The sequence below is a fragment of the Phalaenopsis equestris genome, unplaced genomic scaffold, assembly GCF_001263595.1.
Source record: "Phalaenopsis equestris unplaced genomic scaffold, ASM126359v1 Scaffold000529, whole genome shotgun sequence".
In the NCBI taxonomy this organism is placed as follows: Eukaryota; Viridiplantae; Streptophyta; class Magnoliopsida; order Asparagales; family Orchidaceae; genus Phalaenopsis; species Phalaenopsis equestris.
In genome coordinates, this window is record NW_018164969.1 from 207,564 (window position 1) to 218,151 (window position 10,588).

Sequence of the window (10,588 nt, forward strand, 5' to 3'; positions counted from 1 at the left end):
AATGTTGGAAGAAATTGTGATGATTTAAATCCATGCACTTCATTTACTTCTTGATTTAGCTAATCCAGATGTTAAAATTTGTTGTGAGAACATGTAAGAACCGGGTTGGTATTGTCTCAGTCAACAATTGGAAAGAATCACATGAGGTTGTATGAATGAGAATGCAGTTCATATGATTGAGTGCAAATAAATAGGAAAATATTAATTGAAGAGTGTAGAGTTAGAGGACTTTAAAGTGACAGGTTAAAGCCCCCATCTTGGTTTTTTATTTTAGGTTCTGATACGAGAATGTTAGCCCCCAGGTGGAGGGAATCAAGGGAATTCTAGAGTGAAAGCTAGTGTCTTCCCTGCCTAGCTAGTCTTCAGAATTATTCAAACTTTAAATTAGCCAATGTTCTTTATAGCATCTCTAGTAATGATAAAGAGTATTATTGCTCATATTTGACACAACACAATTTGCATACTTCCACAACATAATTCCTATTACTTATTACTGATTCATGTTAAGAAGAAAGATATTTTTCATCTTTAGTAATTTTCTTCTACAAATACTCTAGTTATCTTTTTAAATTGTTATTGTTCTATCAAAATATTGAAAATACCAAAAATATTTAAGTTTTCATTACTGCAAGAATCATCTTTAGTTTAAATAATTGTCTTTTTAAAAACAAAAAGTTTCTAAAAGTGCATATTTCATAATCTCCGTATGGATTCGATATTCAAGTCTTAATCAAAAAGTCATATATTACTTGATAACGATACATATACTTACGTAGTATCCCAATATATATAAATGAAAAGTTAAATTCTTATTTTTCTTCAGGATCAAGTTTTTGGTTTTGTTGCAAAATAAGAAAATATAAGTGAAAAATATAATCAAAATTAATGTTATACTGTGCATATAAGCAGTAAGTCGGGATCACTCATTCTTTTCTTCTTACATGAAACTCTAAGATTATTAATACTTCAAAAATACAATTTTCTTTACTTTAAACAGAAAAACATAGTTTTATCATTTCATACCAAATATCTTTTACTTTAGAATTGACCTTCGTTATTAAAATCTTTTTACCTAAATTTATCATAATATTTACAAACATAAATATAATCATTTAAAGTTAAACTCTAATATCTAAGGTCAAGTTAAATTAACTTTAAAAACATAGTTAATTGATTTACTTCTTTTTAAAACAAAATTATCTTTCCCTTAAACTTGAATTTTTATATATTTTACACTTAATTCCTTAAAATATAGCTGGAAAAAAAGTAAAAGCTGAATCTACTAACTACTACAACATCCTATCAAATTCATAAACATGCATAATCAAGATAGGATGACTGCAGGAGAAAGTAAATCTAGCCCAAAACATGCTTTTAAAAATATTAAACAAAAAGGAAGTATACTAACTTTAAAATTTATTTTTCTCTGTACCCCAAAACTTGATTTTAAACATGTATAACATTCAATACAGAAAACACAAGCATGAAGAAAAGTAGTTCATAAATTCTATCTATCAAAAACATCTACAAGTATTCTTCAGGATAGAATAATATGCAATAGAAAGTAAGTCTAAATTAAAACATACTCGATAAAATGAAAAGAAAGGTCTAACAAGTAGAAAATGTATCAACATAAGAATATAAACATTTATGTGCTCTCCAAATCTTTATATTATTGTAACACAAACATATATTGTAACACAAACATAAACAAACAAACAAACAAGATAAATGAGGCCAATTCTTCCTTTAACACATTGCATCTCACTAACTTACTTCCAACTTCTAACAGAATCACTACAAACAAATATTGGGTACTTATAAATGATTTTATATATTCTAATCCCAAGGATAAGCTTATCCCTGATATATTGGTTCTCAAGCACCAACCTCATGCATCGCCATATCCCAATAATTAAGCACCTTTGACAGTTATAAGGATAGTGTAAATTCATCCACATGTTACTCATCAAATAAGTTAGCCACTCCTATGAAATGAAAACAAAGTGAGAAAAGAAGAAACAAAATTGAGATTGAATTGTCACTATTAAAATTAATGATGTCTCCTGTAAAACTTAAGTCCGAGTGAGACCCGAGTTGCGGTGGACTCGTCAATCCAACTATAACAAGAGAATATATAAGTCTAGCCATAAAAAGAAGTTAATGAATCACCTCCCTCATGACACACAAAAATCAAATCAAACTACTAACAATCCAAATATCCACCAATCATCAATCAAATTGATCAATCCACACTAAAGAAAACACAATACAAAACTAACAATCATAACTCTCAAGCGCAAAAAATCAAACCGCACTGAGAACTTTGGGTTGCCTCCCATAAAGTGCTTTGTTTAACGTCGCCAGCCCGACAAATGATTCCACCTAGATCAAAATTCCATTTAACTAGTCCTTGATCAATCACCCAATCTTTTTCAGATTCAGGGATTCCTACAAAGTCCTCAAATTTACATTGTTCTTTCAGCTCTTCCTTTTTGAAATTGATTCATAACATTGTTCCTCATATTTTTTCTAGATCCAATATTCTTCTAGTGATTTCCTCAAATTTCACATTAATATCACATTAAATTTTATAAGAAATGGATCTTTATATGATACTTCAAGGTCTCCCAAATTTTGGATCAGATTCTTTTTAGATAATTCAAATTCTAGATCAAATTCTTTTAGGTTACTCCTTTGTTCAGGATTGTCTTTCCATTCTTCCACTTGGTACCAAGTAAATGGTATAGGTGGTCTTTCTACTTTTATCTTAATTGAGGAAATAGGTTTTTCTAATTCTTTAGAAATTTTTTTAATTGGTCTTTTAATCTTTTTATCCTGATTTCTCAACTCAATGTTCTTTTGAAACATATCCCTGAATTCTCTTCTAAATATTAGTTCGATAATTTTAAATTGCTCACATTCATCTCCTTATGGTTTACCTTGGGGTTACTAGGTAAAATTTCTGGGGGGTAATTGTTAATTGCATTAATAATCTAACCAAGTTGGTTTTCTATATTCTTTTTTGCGACCTCTTGATTTTCCAACTCACTATTCATTTGAATCACAACCTCTTCTAATAGTGACTCCTTCTCCTCCTTATGTGGGTTGGAGTTAAATCCATGAGGAAAAGAAAGTTCATTGTTATAATCATCATAATTATTCTAACTACATGTCCAATTAAATTGATTATCTTCCCAAAATTGGTTCTCTTCTCCAAAATTATTATTCCTGTTAAATATCAAATGATTTTCCCAACCTGGATTGTAATAATTGGGATAAGAATTTTGTATCTCATGGTCATTTTCAACCCCTTGTCTAAATGAATTTTTCTCATTAATTGGGGTTCTCTGAGAATATCTTTTCATGTATTGATCCAACTTCCTCTCAATATCTGCAACATGAGAAATTAAAATTGTAAGCATATCTTCTTGAAAATTTACCACTCACTCCGGGCTTATTATTTCAAAGCTACTAGCATTATAATCCAAATATGAATATTCATTATTTCATTGATCTGCAATTTTCACATTAAATTCATGGAGTCTTTTCAAATCTCTCCCAAAAATTCTCTCCAAATCTGACTTGTAAAATTCAAGGTCTACAGCTCTTGAATTAAGCATACAAATCTAAAGAATTAACTAATAGGACAGCTATCAAAAATATTTTTGGTATTTTGGATTTTCTTTAAAATAATCGCACAATAATTAAACACACTATATAATAATACTATAAATTCCAAATATAAGTTTTAAAGGTTTAACTAAAATTCTCCTAAAGTTCTCACCGAAGCTTCCCCGACAACGGTGCCAAAAAATTGATGTGCCCCTAGTGTGTGTTGCTTTTATGCATGTTTTATGTCGATTTAAATCCCTGGTAACAATGCCAAAAACTTGACCCGTCCCAAAATTAACGTAGTAATTTTTCTTTCAAAAATATGACCAAAATCTTGACCCAATTTATTTTAAGTATTTAATGTGCAAAGTTGAAATGTCATATAAAATATATAAAATAGTTCACACACTAGGGGTTTTACGTAAGTGCATGTATTGCTTCAAGTAATATATGGATTTCCTTAAAAACCTAGTATCGATCCCACAGAGAAGCGCAGTAAGAAATTCGTTAGGCTAATTCTAGTCTACTACTATCAAGTCTTAGTTTGGAAGATGGAAATTCTTACGAAAATATTCAAACTAGAAAAATTAACGTAAGAAAGACAAGTTAAAATGGGTTTAATGAATGCTAACAGAAATGTAACTAAAAGAACTAGGTTTACTAAACTAATTTCTAAACTTCAAATTTAAATTTTCTTAGACTAAACAAAGTTTTGTGATGAAGAATACAAATTTAAGAAAACATCATTCCCCTTTACAATGAGTACATGGTTGGTGAAGTAATTAAAATAATTTGAAAATATATTTAACTGTTTTGTGTCAAACAGGAGCAATCATATTTCTTACCCTCTTTTGAGTGCGTTACCCTCTTTCGAGTGCGTAAGGAACATTGACTAATCCAGGGTTTGGTCCCTAATTCTGTAGTTAGGCAGGAAGGATACAGGCTGCCACTCTAGATCTCCCACTACTTCCTCGCCTGAGGGATAACAATCTCGCATTAGTTCCCAATCAACTGGACCAAATCTAAGATTTTAATCTGTCACCTTAAAATCTCCAATTCTGCATCCAACAAAGTATATTCTCTTATTTATTTGCATTCGGCATCATGTATGACTGTTGACCTCATTTTCAGTTGAGCTCTAGCTTTTTCCTCTTTAGTAGCTTAGGGTTTAGCCATAGGACTTTTCTGTTGACTATTTCTAGAGGACTAGAAAAGGAACCCTCACCATTAGAAATTTCAAATTCTTTTTTGCTCAACTTAGAGTTCCAGATATTGGTCCTATTCTCTAGCACTTACTAGGTGGGATCAGTACGGGAAAACTCAAGTAGAAACTCCCATAGGAGGGTCAGACCTTAGGATTGTCCCTGGGAGGTCTAGTTATGGTTGAAATGACTTGCACACACTACACTATCTCACATATCCCAAACCCTAGGATCCCTTAAGTTGGTCTCCTGACTTCTTTTGGAAAGCTAATATGGATGAACCTATACCCCTATTCTTTGGCTAAGAGGGTTAGAACCAGCATATTGAGCATCAAAATGAATCCTCACATGGCTCCTATTGTTTTGGCATGACTTAACTGTTGGCACATTTTAGCCCAAAACTACCAAATTACCAAAATACAACACAACCCAAATTTTTGCCAAAAATCCCAAAAAATACCCAAAACATCCAAATTTGTCAAAAAATAATCTTAAACCACTCCCCACTACCCAAATTCACCAAAATTATCAAATTTTCAAAATACCCCCAAAAAATTGCCAAAATTGCCAAAATGCCCCTCATGACCTAAAAATTCCAAAAATTCCAAAATCATCCCAAATATTCCCAATTTCAATTTTTGATCATCAATTTGATGCAATTTGAACAAATTAACCCAATTTGATTAAAAGCCCTAATTTGCCCTTAAAGGCCCAAATGTCCCCAAATTAACCCTATTTTTGGCCCAATGTCGCCTAATCTCGCCCAATATCAGTTCCAAACCAAAATTATGCATCCCCAATCCTAATATAAACAAAATTTAAGCCCAAATTGATCCAATTGAAAGCCCAATTTTACCCAAATCAAAAAGCCCTAGTTTTGACCATATGTCTAAATTCCCCAAATTAACCTCCCAATTCAATTCAAAATTACTTGAAATTCTTTCAAAGCCTTCATGACATATTCATTCACCAAACTCAACATTAAATTAGCCCAAATTTTAGCCCAAAATCAATTTTAATTTCAAAAGACCAAGCCCACCACATTTAATTCCAAAAGTCCAAATCCAAAGCCCACATGATAGTTTTATTTTTCCTAGTCATTCATTCAATTAAAATCATTCCTAAGGTTTTGAATTCATGATAAAATTCTTCCAAATCAATCCTCATGACAAAATTCACCAAAAATACCAAATAAAGCCAAAATCCATTCTCAGAAAAATTAGCCAAGCCATATATAAGCAATGAAGCAAATCCCAACCAAAGGTGAGCCATGAGAGCCTTGCCACATCAACAAACTATTAATGGGAAGAGGCCAAGCCACTTATAAGCTTCCTTAAAAAGGTTTTAAACCTTTTAATTACACACTTAAACCCATATTTAGCTAAAATCCCTTGGATGGGGTCCTCTCCACACCACTTCAGTTGAGCCACCTGATTCTCCTCAGCACCCAAACCTCCCTTGAGGGGTGAAACTAACCCCAAACCATGATTTGGCCCAAATTGACCCAAAATAGCCCTTCCCCCATACTATTTCAATTTATTTTCTTTACACATCGCCAACCTTAATTGACTTCACCAAACTCAATTCCTGACCTCCCTGACTCAGATGGTGACCTGAGCCTGGCCAGCCGGCCACCTAGGCTATCGGAAAAGACATGGCCAAGTGCTCTCCCATGGATAAGAGTCTTAATTTAGAGTTGTCACATCCCAATTGTATTTTTGTACCTTTTTTGCATCCACATAAGCAACCTAAAACACCCACTAATTGCCCCTGGGGGCCTCTCCTTCCCCCTCGATTTAAACCAAACTTCCATGGCCAAAAGAAGAGAGCTTAAAATTCCTTGGGGAGACTCTGCCAAATTTCCTTCAGAGCTTCCTTAAAACCTCTTGATTTCAACCCAACTAGCCCTAGCCACTCAAATTTAAGCCCAAAATAGGACACCCCCAAAAACTCCACCAAATTCAAATTAATTGCACCCACACCATCCCCACAGTGAGAGAGGAAGATCCCCCATAGAAGCCCCATCACCAAAGCACCCGAAGGTGGACTTTGAATAACACCCCAAATCAACCTTAGTTGAAATCATACCTAGGCATTTCACCACTGCTTGAGGCTTCATCTTGGAGCTCTTTAGACTCAAGGAAAGCTTTCGGAAGCACCCAATCGAGGCACACCTCTTGGGCAAAGGTATTGAAACCTAACCCTAAATCAAGCTTTATTAACCTCTATTCTTATAGAATTGATTTAAGGGTTGATTAACTGTATGAAATTATAGAATTGATTTAAGGGTTGATTAACTGTATGAGAATGTTCTCCTAGTCAAGACGAGTCTATAGAAATAAATCACACTTAATTTGGTTAAGTATCGAGAGAGATATTAGGGTTTGAATGTGGACGGCTCGTGGGTTAGCTCATTTGAGATGATGATGGAGGATCGTCTGATGGAGCGCTTATCGAATGGAGGGCTCTAATGGGGTCGGACAGCGCTTCGGTTTATGAATGAGGAGGCTGATTCAGAGAGCGACGTCCAATCCCGTGGAGACACACGTCTGTTCGACGTGTACGAGGATGAGTAGGATAAGTAAAAAATTAGGGGTTTTTTCCTATTTATTTAAACACCAGAACTTCAAAAATTCTTATCTTTGTGTAGAAAAATCACAAAAATAAAATAAAAATTAAAAATAAAAAAAAATAAAAAAACTTTATTGCTCAGTGAAGAAAGGAGAACAATGTGGAAACATTTTTAAGTTCCATTTGATGCATATATAATTTTAATTAATTAAATGGTGTTTTTCATATTTTGATTCTCCATTTGCATAGACATTTCACCATGACATGATTTTTGGTTTCGTACTTTCTGTCATGAGGCATCTTCCCTGATTTTTCCAAGGTCAGGGGAGATCTTTATACATAGATCTCTATTTTTCAAGTGTATCATGCTTGTTTTGGTAAAATAATTATAAAAGTTAAAATACTCATCAGAAAAATATAAAAATTGTTTTGGTAGGTTCACTGTGGTCAGAGAAACTGTGGTCAGAGGATCCTAGGAAAAATATAAAGTTGGTTTAATTCATTAAAAATAATCCTAATTTTCACCAACCCTAAAAATGAAAGAAAACTAATTTGAAGTAATTATAAATTTAAATGACATGAAAATCATTCTCCATTGTGATTTAGTGTTAAAGGAGCTTTCCATAAAAATTTCAAGTCAATTGGAGTTAATCTGACCACCCAAATTGTTTAATTAATTGAAATCACATTTTTTGGCATTAAAATGATTTTAATAATTAAAACACAACTAAAAACTTTTCCAAATTGGTTTTGGGAGATTTTTATGACCTGAGGAATCTAAGAAAAATAAAATTTGAATTAAAATAAATACTTCATTTTTGACTTATTTTTGGGAATTTAAATAAGTAAATACTAATTAAAATTATAAAAATTGCAAGATTGTAAATACACTATAAAATGTCACATTTGACTTGCTGATCATCTAGAACCAATTAAAATAATTTTTCTAATTTACCAAGTCAAGATATTAATTTTAGAGGCTTAAAAATGAATTTTCTCTAATTTCTCACTAAAATAATTCCAAAAATTAAAATATAAATCACAAAAATATGAAACTTATTTCTCTAAGTTCCCTGGACTTAGAGAGATTTAATAATAATATAAAACTCAATTTTTCACATAAATATTCTTTTATATTTAATTAATGCTTAAAATAAATAATTCTTATAATTAAATTAAACTTCTAAAAATCATTAAAATTGGTTCAAGTGGTCATCTGACCTAGCTGAACCTCTATTAATTTTTTTAAAGATAGAAGTTTTATTTTGATTGAGTTATTAAATTTTCATTCAAAATCCAATCCTTTTTTTGCAATAAAAATAATTATAAAATTAAATAAATTCAAAAAAATCACATTTTCTCATCTGATATTTTAATTAACCCATGTGTGAGGTAATATAAAATTTTGAAGTCATTTGAGTCTAATTTAATTAATTATAAGGTGTTAAGGCCTTAAGGGCAAAAGGATAATTTTGGAATTTAAGGCTTAATTAATATTTAGGCTTAACCAAAGGGCTAAATGGGCAATAAATGATCTTAAATAATATTTCTTGATGATTGAAATATAAAGAGGATAAGTGGTAGTAACCAATATCATTTTAATCTTATAAATGATAAATGTGTAATTTCTCAAAATTAATGAAATCGGGAAGAGCATTTAGATAAGGAAATATTAAGGTAAGGGTTTGATTTTGGAAGATCATAGCTCACTGATTTTAAACACCCAACTAATGGTTTTGATATAATTTATAATTCATGATAAGGGTTAAGAATATAAATATTGAAAAATCCTTTTCCTTAAAATTACAAATCTACCTATTAAATCTTAAGGGCTTAGTAGTGAACTAGGTTTAATCAAAATTTTGTCTGATGAGGTTTAAAAAATAACTTATAATTAATTTAAAACCTTTCAAAACACTATAAGCCCATTCTTTAAAAATCAAATTAATTAAAATCCTTAAATAAGTTAAGTTGTCCCCAAGGGCCTTTACCCATATAATTCATAAGTGAGATATCAAGTGATAATTACCCCATTTAAGGGATAATCATAACATCAAAATTCATTGAGCATAAGGGTATTAACTGGGTGAACTATATAACAAACATAATAAGACCAAAACAAACTTAAGATAATTTCAAGGACTGTGAAATGTCGAAGGTATTACCCGAAGCTTCTTCATGATCCTTTAGAAACCTTGAAGGACATCTCGATTTATTATGATTTGCTTAATGGAATCATCCCAAAAATATAGACCCACTAAGATATGATGTAAGTTTGCAGTACTTTCCTTTCCTGTATTTTTCCTTACCGCACTTTTTACTTATAAAATTGCATGTTAAATAACGATGTCACCCTCCATGTCAAAACTAAAACCTTTAGGTTAGTGACAAAACCAAAACTAAAATCAAACAAGATAAAAATTCACCACCACAACATTCAAAATATAAGACAACTCAAACAACTCAAAATTTAATCTCAAAATTTAATCACAAAAATCACAAAACAACAATTACAACTAAATTAAGACATCTCTATCGGATGATCGGGAATCCCTCGGAGGAGGTAACCTACGGTTGCTAACGAGATTTCTTGCAGTCTAAATGAAAGTATAGAATTCATTGAGTTGAGTTTATTAAATTCATTTGGACTAAGTGAATCTGAAAGAAAATAGTGGTATCGAAATGAGGGAACTGTAGGATCCTAACCGGTGTCACTCTAGTCAACTTTAATAAATGAGGGAACTGTAGGATCCTAACCGGCGTCACTCTAGTCAACTTTAGTAAGCCCCATAATCTTTAGAGAACCATAACCATAGGGACATTTGATTTGACATCATGACCTGACACACTAGAAAACATGACCTCTAAAACATGATTTTTTTTTCTCATCTCTTCAATTGACATTTCTAAAACTTAAAATTGCTACAATAAGGAGCCTGAAGCTAGCATCGTGGGCTAGCATCGTGGGCAACACGACCATCTTCAACTGTAAAACATAACTTCACCACCTAAACCATTCTATAGAATTAAACAACAAATCCATATGAGTTCGAGGTTGTTTTCTTATGCAAACATAAATCCTCAATTTATCTTTAGGCCTTTGTATAGCTCTGCTATACAATTTAAGCCCTAACCTGCTTTAAGATTTTGAGGTTGTCGTCTATCACAACCTAAATCCTCACATCTTGTAGGCTACTTGT